Source organism: Ovis aries, chromosome 5 (genome assembly GCF_016772045.2).
Source record: "Ovis aries strain OAR_USU_Benz2616 breed Rambouillet chromosome 5, ARS-UI_Ramb_v3.0, whole genome shotgun sequence".
NCBI lineage: Eukaryota > Metazoa > Chordata > Mammalia > Artiodactyla > Bovidae > Ovis > Ovis aries.
In genome coordinates, this window is record NC_056058.1 from 44,901,306 (window position 1) to 44,915,533 (window position 14,228).

Sequence of the window (14,228 nt, forward strand, 5' to 3'; positions counted from 1 at the left end):
CTCCCTGCTGGAAAGAGGTGCCTGCCTCTTCTCCTGGGACCAGTTTTGATAAAGGAGGTTGGAAAGAACGAGAAGGCACTTGCTGTGTGGACAGAGAGGGCCGGCTGTAGAGAAAGGACGAGCTGGGGGCTCTTAGACAAATTCCAAGACCTTGGAGTCCGGTCCTTGGCTCTCATTTTAGTCTGCCTCCTCAGGGAAGATACCATCCCTTTCTGGGACTCAGTCTCCTTATCTGTATGATGGAAGGATTGCATCTTGGTCCTTCCTGTGACCTCAGCTATATACCTGACAGATGTTGTGGATAAGACCCCTCTGCTTGGCCACCTTCTAAGTGGCCTCCATGTGAGCCCTCTGCCCACAGAGGCTGGGTGGGGAGTCAGCTGTGCTGACACATGGCTGAAGCCCCAAAAGGTCACTCAGGAGCATCCTGGGCCAGTGCCTCTCCTCCCCCGACTGTTACCCAGGCTCCTTGATTCACCTGCCCTCCCTGCTCAGCTGGGCAGGTGTCCAGGGCAGGTCTGCACAGACTCCAAGCATGGTGCTGATGCTCCTCAAGGGCCCCTCCTACCCCAAGAATAGGAGTCACAGCTGCTAGGTGCTCAGTGCCCCAGGGCCCATGGTCACTGTGAGCATGCAGGGAGATGCAGGGCAACACTGGGATGGTTCACCCAGAGAGTCACAGAGCACGCCCCGCTGGGGGCCACTGAGGAGATGCAGGGCAGGGGCATCCTCACCCCCACCTACCTATGCTGAGTCATGTCTTGGTACCATTCAGTTTGACCAAAGGGTTGCCCCTCTGAAAAGAGTTCGAAGCTCACTGATCTGGTCCTATGTCAGAGGCAGAAGCAAAGATGCAGAGAAATGAAGGGGCATTGTGAACAGGCCTAGAGCGCAGGAGTCCTGACCCCCAGGCTGGTTTTTTGTGCTCTCCTGTCTACTTTCGCGAAGTTGTGTTGGTCTAGGGTGCAGAGCAGGTCCCTCTCCATAAGCCTTGGAGCTCTTCGGGGTCCACATGTCGGACGAGTGTCAGTACTGGGGCTCCTCGGTTCATGGGGGCAGCCCCGCCCGCTTCACAACCAAGGCGCCTCATCCCGGGAAGGGGAGGAGAGCGGGGCAGGTGTGCATGCGTATCTGTAAGGGCCCCCAGCCAGCCTGGACACCCAGGGAGAGTGCTGGGACACAGGATGCCGGGACATTCGCAGACAAGTTCATCGGTGAACTTTGACAGTGTTGGGTTCCATCCTTTGTTCTTCCCTCGCCCACCTACACTTTCCCTGAAGAGGGTTCTAGAATGGGGACTGACTTAGCAGGCTAAGGCCTGAGCTACAGGAATCCTGAGGCCGGACTAGAAGCCTCCGAAACTAGAGGAAGGACGGGAGCAGCTCCAGAATAGCCAGACCCAAGAAAGGCCCCACCCCTGGGTGTGCAGGAGCCTGACTTTTAGGGAGCGGAGCAGCCTCCGTTAGCAGCTGCCAAAGCTGCTAAGCGCTCATCGTGTCCTGACACTGTGTTAAGTGCTGTTTATGCATGGCCCCATTTAACATCCACCCGACAGTGTGAGATTCATTTACCCAATACACAATAGTTATGCACCTGCTGTGTGCCAGGCCTATGGCTAAGTGCTGAGGCCATAGTGGTGGACAGAAGACTCTGTCTTGTTCCTCTTGCAGCTCTCTGTCCAGCAAATGGGCAGACAGGCATTGGGCCACTCCAGATAGGGTGGGGGAGAGTGGGAGGGGCTCTCAGTCAGGCTGGGGGTCAGGAAGGGCTTTGGCGAAGGTGGTGGGAGGAGTCGAAAGAGGGCCTGGAGGTCAGGACTGGGCACCTGGTCAAGGCCACACTGAGGGCCACTTGTGCCTGCTCACCTGGGCCCTGGGGGCCTGGGGCAGAACTCCCTAGGACTGCCATCTGGGACGTCAGGACTCTTGCAGAGCCTTTGTTAGCTGGATAAGTCCTCTGAGCAGGGAGGACATGGGGGTGTGCGCTCTCCGTATTCCTCCCCAGCATCTCATCCTACTCCTGTATGGATGGGACCATGGCCCAGGTTGTAAGTTTATCTGTGGTACCAGAAGGAAACCGGTTCTTAAGCAAACCCCTTGAGGCAGCAACAGAAAATGAAAATGCACTTGTTCTGTCCTTCCCAGGGTGCCAGGAAGCTAGCCATTAGGGAACTCAGGGAAGGCTCTTAGACCAGGAGAGGCCCTGTACACAGAAAAACTTTTCTCAGCCCTTCTAAGCTTGAAGTCATCGGCACCTGGTCCCAGGGGCTTATCTGACAGTGCAAACGCAAAGGAGTTGACCTGAGTGTGTGGAGAGAAGGTAGAAACCAAGGCTGGAGGGTCCCCCTCAGCTGTGCCCTAAAACCTCCAATCTGGACTAAGCCAGAACACTCCTGGCTGTGGGGGCAAGGAGCCAGTGTTTACTCGGGCTTACCATGTGGCAGGCACTGTGTGAAGAGCTCAGTGTGTTTAATATTCACAAAAACCCGGTTACTGGACATTTACAAAGGGGAGACAGAGGCACGGGGAGATTCCACTGCCTGCCCGAGGTCCCTGCCCAAGTTGGGGGTGGAGCTGAGATGAGGGCCCAGGCAGCTGACTCAGGACCACTGATGCTCTTTCTGCTTCTGCCCCCAGGGGTTTTGTAGAAGCTGAGGCTGCAATGACTTTGGTAACATCTGGGCCTTTGCACAGAATCATCATGTACAAACCAGCTGCAAACTTTGAGGGAGGGAAGGGAAGTGGGAACTTGACTCTAAAATGACATTGTTCAAGTAGGGGGCACAGCCCGTGGGCTCCAAGGGATGGGTCTGAATTCTCTGGCTTTGGGCTGCTCTTCTCTGCATGGACGCTCTTCCTTACTTCCCTCGTCCCCTCAGATGCTCGAGAGAGGGGGCTTTGGTGACTATGGGTGCCGGGCAGGATCAACTACTGGGGATAAAGATGGGGAGGCAGGGGATGGGTCACCAGGCAGTTCTTTCTGCCCGGAATCCCTCCAGAAGTAGAGGAAGGATGTGGTTTTTCTTTCTCTTGTTCCTCAGAAACCCTCTAGGCCAAAGGTAGGGGGTAGACTCGCTGGGCCCAGGCAGGAAGCATCCGTGAGCACTGGTGCCTGGAGGGTGCACCCTTTTCCATCGTTTGAACACCTGCAGCCCTCCGAGCCTGTGCTTCATTTCCCCCCTTCTTATAGAAAAACAAAACATACTTACTTTCCATGTCACTCTCATATTAGAAATGCAGTCATTCAGCCTTGGTGCCTGGGAGGCAATGGGGAGAGATGGGAATAGTTGCAAGTTGCCCAAATCCTCTCTAAGGGGGTGGCTTCAACTCTGCTCCAGCCGACTGTTGCCACACAGCCTAAATCTTTCGCTTTTTAAAAGAAAACAGAGAGCTAGATTTTCCCAGGATCTTTTAATTGGAAATTGTCAGATAGTTCAATCAAAACCAAAGTCAAATGCAAACCAACATAACACCATGCATCCCAGACCATTGTGTGGACTAGACAGTGTGGGCTGTGGTTAGCCTCCAGCTTGTGGTCTCTGCTCTGAGTCAGGCCCACTCTCCCTGACAACTGTGCTGAGATGCATAAATTTAGGCTGCCTTGTGCGGGGCTTGTGGGATTGCTCATGGCTTGCGGCTTTACCCCAGAATTGCCAGTCCACTTCCTGGGTGGTGACAATGGGGGTCTGTGAGAGACCACGCTCCATACTGAAGGCAGGGGCCAGAGGCCTCTGGCTTCCCTGTTTGGGGGCAGATGTCAGGTGGAATGCAGGCCATGCTGAGGTGAGAACCCCACTCATCTGGTTGGAGACATGCAGATATAAAGCCATTGAGTTCATCCTGATTGTCTGAATGTGGAGGGAAAGAGTAGCCATCCAACCAAGTACAGTCACCATTAATACATTGGTGTATTTCTTCTTCCTTTTCAGTGTGCATAGATGAAATGTTTTAAGAGGTTTTACTCAAGTTATCTAGACAGTTTCATATCCTGTTGTTAACAGTGTAACGAACATTTTCCATGTTACTAAAATAACATTATAAAACGAAAATAGATGGATAATATTCAAAACAGATGTACAATAGTCCATAAAATACACACACATATTTTGAGAGGGATGGTATAGCATGGAAAGAATTCAGTTTCTGGGGTTAGATACCTGCTTCTGTTACCTTCACCGATCGTCAAGAAGCCTCAGTTTGTGTGCTGTGATAAGTCACTTCAGTAGTGTCAAACTCTTTGCAATCCTATGGACTGTAACCCGCCAGGCTCCTCTGTCCATGGGATTCTCTAGGCATGAATATTGCGTGGGTTGCCATTTCCTACTCCAGGAGATCTTCCCTATCCAGGGATCAAACCAGCATCTTTAAGTCTCCTGCTTTGGCAGGTGGGTTTTTTATTTGTTTGTTTTTTACTACTAGTGCCACCTGGGAAGCGCAAGCCTCAGTTTACTCATCTGCAATACAGGAATAGCAAGAGTAGCTCGTTCATAACTGGGATGGGATAGAACCATGCATAACACATGGAGATCTGAGCACAACGTCTGATACACTGAAAACATGAGATACATGTTAGCAATACAGTTAAACTTATTATTTAGAAGTCTTCCTACTAATGTAAATTTAGGTTGTTTACAGTTTTTCCTCTTTTAAAAATAGTGATGTGATCAGCAAATTTGTCCATAAAGAGTTGCCTTCATTTACAGTCATTTCCCTAAATGTGTGGGCTCTTTGATTCATGAGTAGGTCAAAGAGTATGGTCATTTTTCGGATTCTTGGTACGTGTTGTGAAATATGTTATATAGAGGGGTTTTACCAGATGCTGTCAGCATTTGCTGAAGTGTAAAGGGAATGTCCATTAGCACTGCCTACCAGCACATGCTGGATGGCAGTTATCCTCATGCAAACTCCCAGCTTCACGGAGGTTTTCTCCCTGGGGTCTCTGTCACTTGGCCTGAACTCTTTCAGACCTGGCCTTGACAGTAAGATGCCTGTGAAGGTGCCGTTTTCAAGCTGCCATCCCCACGGGCGTGAGCTGCACCAGGCGCCCTGCTGGGCCCGTGCTGGAATTCGGGGCTGAGGTCCAGGGCCAGCAGTTCTTCTACCTGGGCCAAGTCACACCCTAGAGCCCAGTGGCCAGTGACACTCACTCCTCCCCCATCTGGGAGCTTTCAGGTCTGTTTTCATTAAGAACCTAATTAATGTGCAGATCACAAAGCCCTTAACACCACAGGAGGCCAGGGTTTGGGGGACTGGAGGAAGACTCAGCATTAACTCTGTGCTGACCTTTGCAGTGACTTCACCAGGCCCAGCTGGAGGCAAAGGGCTGAGTGTTATGCCTGCTTAATCCACCCTTCCATTCATTCATTCACTAGCATTTTCCCAGCCTCTGCAATGAGCCAAGCTGAGTGGGTACATCAGGCATCAGATGCACACAGCCCCTGTGTTCATGGAGCCCTCAGTCTGGTGGGGAATCAAATGTGCACTGGAGTGAGAAAGGCCCGTGGAAGACTCTGGAACCTCAGAATCTGGCTCTGCATACCAGGAAGGCTCCAAAGAGGAAGTGGCTGTCAATTGGGTGCTTGAATACTGGCTAGGAATTGGAGGTGGGGAGGGGGAGGTGTTTCAGACTGAGGACCCGATGGAGGGAAGGAGTCAGGGGCAGGAAGGGCAGGTCTGTGTGGGGATGAGTGGGGAGGGGTGGAAGATGCAGGGTCAGGTATGAAGAGCTTGGATTATTAGCTGAGTATGGGTTTCTGTGCTATTCTGCAGGCAATGGGGTGTCTTGGACACCAGCATGACCTGAGCAAAGCTGTGTGGCAGGAAGTGATGAACCTGACCTTCAGAGGAATGGAAGGGGTGGGAATGGTAGAGGTAAGGAAGCTGCTGCCACAGACCAGGCGAGAGGCTGGGAACACCTGTCTCAGGGCCATGGACTTTGGGAACACAGGGGAGCAATAACTCAGAGAGCTATCGATAATGCAGAACCAACAGGCCAATAAGGAGAGAAGAGAGTGTTGAAAATGACCCAGGATTTCAAAGCTGGGTAGCGATGAGGGAGGTGGTACCACCTGCACAGGGAATGAAACAGCAGATGAAGCCTGCGAGACAGAGCTTGGTGGGAGTGGGTCAGCACTCACGCTCGTCCTTGCGCGTGACGGTTTGGATCCCAGCTGGAGAGGCAGTCTCAAGTGAGAATGTGGAGACCTGCCTTGGTTCCTGTTGCTGGGGAGGGGGGAACTCCAGCTGAAATGCTAGGGCAGGAGGTCTAGACAGGAATGTGACAGACGTCACAGTGACAGCTGCAGTCGTGACATTAGATGCGAATGCCACGGCGAGCTGCAAAAACAGAGGGGACTGGCAATGAGAAAACTCATCAAGGGGCTTGAGAAGGAGCTGTGCTGCCACTCACAGCTGTAGCTGACAAGTGCCGTGCCTGAGCGTGTGCTCTGTGCTGACACACACCCTGAGATTCAGTCACCACAGCAACTCTGTGAGATATGCACTGTCAGTCTCTATCTGGCGGGTGGGGAAATGGACGCTGGGTTTAAGTGACTTTTCCGTGCAGTTCCACACCCTGGAAGCACAGTCCTGAGAGACTACTGTCACCATCGTGGGGAGGAGAGGGAAGAGGGGGGAGCTGCTGAAGCCAGGGTCACAGTGAATGGAGACCAAAGAAAAAGACTTTCTCTTCCAAATCGGGAGAGAATAAGGACAGAGATAATTGAGAGAGAGTTTTGAGGCAAGAGGAAGGAAGTTGAGGGAGGCTGACCCTACCATATTTAATATATTTAATCTCTGATGGGATGAAGGGTAGATAGAGAGTGTAGCCAGGATTCGAGGAGGAGAGGGTCCTCCTCGAGGAGAGGACACACTGACAAGGGCTGGGTTGGATGGCAGCAGTGGGGAGTGCCAGCCGAGGGGTGATCATCAGCCACTCACCTGAACACAAAGCCCATTTGAGTCTGGAAGGCTGTCTGATGACAAAATGGGGTGAAACCATTTCTGCGATTTCCCTGGACCTTCAGAAATGTCTGACTGGGAAAAGGGCAGTGACTATGCCTCAGAGGCCCTGACTACATCAGTTTGTCTCTTTGGCAACATAGTTTTATTGCTCTCATAAAGATGTGTGGCTGCTCAGAAGCATATTTATCTCTAGGCAGGTTAGCCATCTGATACTTTCTAAGAATTTCCCAGTTCAGGGCAGGAATGATTGATGCTAAGCTCTGTAAAGAGATATATGTTGCTCCATCAGTTTCTAAAGAAGGAAGCCTATGGGAAGGCAGGAATTCTTGGAATGTGACAAGTGGCACAGAAACCACAGTGGGGGCCTTCTTCTCAAGTAGGCTGTATGCCAACAGGAAGTGAGGGCTGGAGCGATGGCAGCCCGAAAGTGGAGGGAGGCGTTTTGTGACGAGGCCAGGCATATAGCCACGCAGTTCAAGAGGCACCCTTGAGTTCTGGACAGTTTGAATCTTTTTCAAGCTGTGGTCTCACATAGCTTTGCACAATTAATGACGACGTACACAACATGACACACCATTGTACAAGTTGCATACAGTAAATAGGGACACACCCATCTGTTCTTTCAGTCAATTGACAAGGGCAAATACTGTCTTGGTCTCTATACTTGACACTGGTGTTGGTAGCTCTCAGTGGTGTGTGGGTTTCCACAGTCTTCCACAGGAGGCTTGGCAGGTCACGGCAGGGCACAGCTGCCTGAGACTGGCAGGTCTGGCTCTTTTGGAATCTGAAATTACATCAGGACAAGTTAATAAAGACAAGAGTGATAACTATTTGCCTCAAGTAAAATACATTTGTACAGCACACATTTTGGTAAACTGTGCTTGCCAAAGTGCATTCTCAGTTAATTTTCACAAAAGCCCCGTGAGGATATGGAGAGGCCTCTTATTCTTCCCCTTTTGTATATGACAAGGAGACTGAAGGCTAGTGTTGGGGGAGTCTTTTGCACTAGGTTGTACAGAAAATAACAACTGAGCACCAGAGCAAACTCCAGCTGCTCCTAACACAGAGCTCTTTCTAGTAAACCATCTGCCTGTCATGGACTCTCTAGATCATGAGAAAACTGCCATACTCTCTACAAATAGGAACCAGGCCAGAGCTTCCCATCAGTAATATCCTGGGGAGGTGAACCCAGGGTTCCGCAGCCTGTTCAAATGCAAACCACAGAGGTTATACCCAGCCTGTCTGTTGGAGGATGTCCATCCCTAGTACTGGCTGCTTCCACAGCATCTTAGGCCAGTGTGGAAGCTTATACCATGATTTGGAAGTGTCTTTTAGTTTCTGGCACAAGGATCAGACAGGACTGGGCTTGGAGGAACGTCCAACATGGGGGGTGAGGCTCTGGGAGGCCCCGCTGCTAGAGCTGCCGATCAGATGCTCAAGTGTTCTCTGAATGGTGCTGAGGCACATACAGCCCACAGTGTCAGGCACAGGGTCACAGGGCCTGGGACACATCACAGTGTGTGTTTCCAATACCAGAATACTCCCTGAGCCAGTTAGGGGGAAACCGCGTGCTCCAAGAACAGAAGCCACCAAAACAGACCGTGACAGGGTGCAGCCTTGGCAGGCTCTAGGGGTCCTGGTTTTTCTATGAGTACCTTTCTAAAAAATTATCTATCTTATTTGGCCATGTTGGGCCTTAGTTTCAGCCCTCTGGCTTGGTTGTTGTGGAACTCAGGCTTAGTTGCCAGTAGGCATGTTGTGTCTTGTTTTCCCAGACCAGGGATCGAACCGAGTCCTGGAAGGTGGATTCTTAACCACTGGACCACCAGGAAAGTCCCTACGAGTACTTTTTAAATATACGAAATGGAGTCCAATCCATAGAACAGTGGCTTTACCTTTTGTCCATGATTAAGAAAACACATATGATAAGAAACTACTGTGGATTATCAGTGTATTTAAGTAATGTTTATTGAGTTCCCACAATAGCACCTACACATGTGAGAAAAATGGTCAGACATGTATATGAGATATTTGAGGAATTCTATCAGTCTTCAAGGCTTGTGGATTTGTGGGTCCCTTGAAGTAAACCTGTGCTCCCCCCTTGCACTTGAGAGCCTGCTGGCCCGGGGTATTTGAGCACAGAACACTTGGTGAGCCTGCTCATTGTTGACTGGGGACCAGCAGGGCCTCATCTGTGGGTGTCTGACTTGCTAAGGATTTTCTGGAGAAACTGATGTTTTCAGAAATGATGTTGTGTCCACCTCCAACCCCCACCAACAAACAGAGGGGGTCTGGCGGTGCTCTCCCTTCCAGGGAGTGGTCAGTCCTTTGTGTCCCTGAGGCCTGGGCTCTCCTAACTTCAAGTGGGTCTGTGATTAGTTACTGTGCTTCACCTGACTTTCCTGTCTCCAAGGCCATGACCCACTGAAGACACTGAACAGTATTGCCTGAGGAAGGAAAGAGTTAAAAGTGTTTGTGTTTGTGTCTGGGAAGGGCACCGTGGGATGCTGCAGCAGGTCCCTGGGTTCTCAGAAGAGGGGCGCCAGAGGCAGATCTGCAGGGACCTCAGCCTGTAGTTGGGCCAGTGCAGCCTCTCTGAGGTAGGAGGATCCCCCAAGGAGTGACTGTGTGGGTACCTGTGAGGACTGGCTAAACCTGGACGCCCCCATCTCCTGCAAAGCTCTCTGAAGAGGCGCCTGCCATCAGAGGGGCCTCCTGGCCCAGGCAGGAGCCAGCAAGCCAAGTGCCAGATGCTGCTGCTGAGCAGTGGGGCCAGATGGCCACAGCGTGTGGTCCAAGGAGTGATGCTGCTGCTGAGCAGTGAGCCACGTGGCCCAGCGTGTGGTCCAAGGAGCGAGGAGGGGACTGGGCCGAACAACGCAGGGGAGCCCGGAGGAGGGGTCTTTTTAGAACGGTGGAGGCTTCCTGTGCTCTTAGGTGAAGGTGAGGAGCAGAGTGGGGGCTGATATTACTGACTTTGAACATCCTGCCTGTCTTGTGGGCTTGAGTTGATCCTAAATGAATTTAGGAAAACAAAGAAAACCACAGACATCTTGAGTGTTACTGCACCTATTTTAGTAAAAGGCTCTTAGTGTAAAGAGGACAGTAAAAAATGGCCTCAATAGCAAAGCAAATAGCAAAGCATTCAGGGTAGGAAATAATAAAAATTTGATTCATCATCTTATCCTTACTTCAGAACAAAAAGTTCTCATGAGGGAAACTAAATACATTTCACCCTAGAAGGAAATATACCTAATATGAATCCCTTCACGGGCATGTGTGCACCCCCAAGCCCAGGCCCTGGAGGTTCCTGAACAACAGGCTGAGGGGAGTTTAGTGTGAGCAAAGTACCCACCTCCTTCCTGGTTCCTTGTGCAAAGACATACAAATTCACATGTATCGGTTGTGTATATTTCTGAGAGCTGCTTGCCAGCAACCTCCCAAGTCAGTTTTTAAGGGTCACCAAAATTTGTTTTACCCAGACTAAAACTGGTCCAGAGTTAGAGTTACCAGAGGCTCCGACTCAGAGCTTTTCTAAGTCTGGCTGCCAGGACTCCCTGGCAACGCCTTCCCCAGCTGAGCCATGGAGCATCTTGTGGTTTGAGCAACTGATCAGAATGCCTGCTGTCTTCTGCCTCGTGGTCCTGTGTGAATTGTCCATACCACTACCACTAAAGTAGGTGGGCCGGTAACAACTATCACCTGGAAGAGATGTGCTTTTCATCGGGTGACACGTTGACATCACAGAATCCTTTTACCTTGAAAAGCAGGAGAGGCTAGGGAGCCTTCAGAGTGTTGCTCTGCCTGAGTGACCAGAATGGCTTCCTTCAAGCATAAGATGTCATTTTCTCAGTAGGATGTGGTATCTGGTGCACGTCATGGTCAAAACTCACCAACTGTGTGCACTTACAAGCTGCACCTTTTATGGGATGTAAATTACACCTCAGTTGAAGAAACAAACTAATGAAAACAAGTAGAGGAGGCCAGAGAAGACGAGGGGTTCTTGAGGTTGATTGGTCTCCATGGGAAAAGAGGTGAGACTGGAGAATGGGGAAGAAGTCCAGCCAAGCATGCGTCATCTCAGTGTAATAACAAGGACACATCAAACAAACCTCAGATAAGGAAAGTTCTGTTAACAAGAAGGGGGGTGGTGTACTCTTAAAAAATGTCAGTGTCGTCATAAAGAAAAAACAAAGCAAGGCTGTGGAGATGCTCCAGATGAAAGGAAGCTACACAGACATGATAACGAAATATAATACCTGATGGACTGGATTCTGTCATGGGGTGGGGGAGAAGCACGCTAAAGGCCAACGTGAGACCTCCGAGAGTGTGAGCGCGGGCAGTACGTTAGACAAGGCTTGTCCGTGTGGATTATGAACCTGGCTCTTTTCCCACCGCGTGTAGGATGGCGTCCTGATTCTTAGGAATCACAGACTGAAGAATTTAAGGGTAAAGGGCTATTTTGTATGTAACTCACCCTGAAATGGCTCAGAGAATAAAATTGTATATTGTATGTATGGGCCAAAAAATTTCCTTATTGCTTATTTTGGGAGAAAAAGAAAGAAAGTGCAGATTTGGTGCTGGGTTGGGTCTTGATGACAAGGTTGGCTTTCTTTGGCCAAATGTTTTTCCAATTTTATCAGACTCTCTCATTCTATCAGTAACTCCTGAAAGTCACATCATACCCACAACTGACTGATGAAAACCTTGACTCCAGGTCGGGTCACTGTTACCTGGAGCTGAACCAGGCAAGGTTTAGGAATTGGGACAAAGGCATCTGTTCAGTTCAATTGCACACCCATGTTTGAGTGAGGAGTGGAGGAGGGGTATGGACAGGGAGGGAAGGAGAGGACACACAAACCATAAAACAAATAAGGTAAAATGTTAAAAATAGGTGCAGAGGTAAACGTGTTCTGGGTAAAATTTTCTCTTTTTTTTTTGTACTTTTTTTTTTCAAATTTGAAATTATTTCCAAGTAAAAAATTTATTTACAAATGTCAGGGATGAGCTGCAAGGAGTTGAGGGCTTCACAGTATCACCTTGTGTCCAGAAGGCCCTGACAACCAGCTTAGACTCGTGTTGATGTTCCAGGTCAGCATTATAATTATATTGATGTAATAGTTGTAAATGGATCATTTTCAAGCAATTAAAGCTAGATTGCTTATGTTATAATCCTAGAAGAATATAAGAGAATTTCCTTATTGCTTATCCTGAAAAGAAAAGGAGAAAAAGGGCAGATTTTTTGTTGACAAAGCCAGTTGGTGGTTGGACAGGTGTTTTTTTTTTTTTTTTCCAACATCTATACCTCCAAACAAGCAGAATGTTAACAGGAGCTCTCCTTCAGTAAGTAACTTTTGAGCTATACATTGTACTCATAGTTGATTCATGGAAACTTTGATTTTAGGGACAAATCACTGATACTTCCATGTAAGCATGGCCGAGGCAAAGTTTATATGTTGGGACAATTACATCTATGTGGTTTAATGCCGAATTTTTCCAGGATGACCCTGGTGGTATCCTAGTGGCTTTGGGAGAGAAAGGAGTGTTCAGTGATCTCTCAGAGTGCTCTCAAAGACTGCAGTGTCTGACCTTGCCCTGAGCTCAGAGTGCCCTGTGCCCCTAAATGTGGCCGCCACACCTGCTCACTCCCTGCGGGATCCCTTGTAAAAGACAATGGGACTCGGCCTCCTGCAGTTGGCCTAACGCACATGGCCATTATCCCTCTCTTCGCTCAATACGGAAAGAAAATACGGGACTAGTTTGTTAAAGGAAAATTTCCAGGCAAATAGAAACCTCCCCCTTGACCTTGTCTACATCCAGGATAAGTGAAAAGGACAAGTTGTACTTAACTCCTAAATTTCCCCTTTGGACTGTGGCATCATGAAGCTGAATATTCTTTCCTGACCTTCATCTGATAAAGATGGGGCTATTTAGGGGGCTTGGAAGTTCACCTGTGTAATGAAAGTGATCTGTCTCTTAGCCAGCATGCTGTAAAAACCCAAATGAGCTGGTGCTTCTGGGGAATTGAACCCAGGTGACAAAATGGGTGTGTGGTCACAAGCAAGCTCCATTCTGTTCCTGTCCTGGTCACGTCACCTTGGTTCTCCAAGAAGGGAAAGCTGAGAACATGATCTACTTTATTTGCACTGGGACTGGGAGGTCTCTCCGGCCATGAGTCAGAGCTATGCCAAAGGGTCTGTAGCAGAGTAGATGAGCATCAGACAGGGAGATGAAAGGAGCCAGGTGGAAGGATTAGAGCCACTACTTGCTGTCTGCATATGTCCTGAGAAGACGCTACTGACGTAACAACCAGACCAAGACCAGTGATCTGCCAGCAGAGACCCCAGTGGTCAGAGAAGGAGACAGCACTCTGTGTCCTGGACTCTGAGGGGCCAATGGCACAGTTCTGCCCACAGTGGTTTCAGGGCACTGCCTGGCCAGGGCTGGAGTGAGTCAGTGAGACCATGTCCAGGCTTCCAGCCTGTCTTCTGGTCTCAGTAATGCTCTGGTGAGACCACTGCACCCCTACAATGTTCCTAGCACCATGCTGAGTTCTTTATAGGTATTACCTTGTTTATACTCTCAAACAGCCTATTCTCATTTTTATTAAAAAAAAAATACAGGTTCCCAACTTTATTGAGATATGGTTGACATATAGCCTTCTACAAGTTTAGGATTCACAGTGTGATGATTTGGTGCACATATGCATCATGAAATGATATCAAGATAAGGTCAGTCTGCACATCCACCACCTCACATAGTTAGCATTTTGTGTGGGTATGTGGCGAGAGTGTTTACGATCTACTGTCTTAGCAACTTTCAGTATGAGCTTGTCCTCTTTTCAAAGGTAAAGAAACAAAGACTTGGAAGGTGCCTAGCAAGGTCAGAAAGTTGGTAAGCAGGGCCAGGATTTGGAGCCAGGACAGTTTAGTTTTAAATCTCATATGATTTTTAGCATGCTGTGCACAAGTAGACACACACACACACATACCCACACAGTGTGTTGGATTTTACAGCCTGTGCTTCAAGACAGAGCTTGGTCTGGCTCAGCACATTTGTTCTGAGACATCGTGCAGTCACATCTGCTCAGAATGCCATAGTGACGGTTGACAGAGAACCCCTGGGCGTTCTAAGGCAACAGGTGTTTTATCACCTGGTGGGACTGCCTCCAGTCTGGCTGCACGTGCTGGCAAGGGCTCCACACTGGGACTTCAGAAGCCCCATGTGAGCTGCCAAGACAGGCAGAAGGTTTGGTAAAAATCAATT

The 14,228-nt window shown here is 49.4% G+C and overlaps 1 protein-coding gene across 2 annotated transcripts in view; it reads left to right on the forward strand.

The window, feature by feature from the left end:
• Positions 1–14,228, forward strand: part of SLC25A48 (solute carrier family 25 member 48) — a 48,275-nt gene that overhangs the window by 11,204 nt on the left and 22,843 nt on the right. The window lies entirely within an intron of this gene.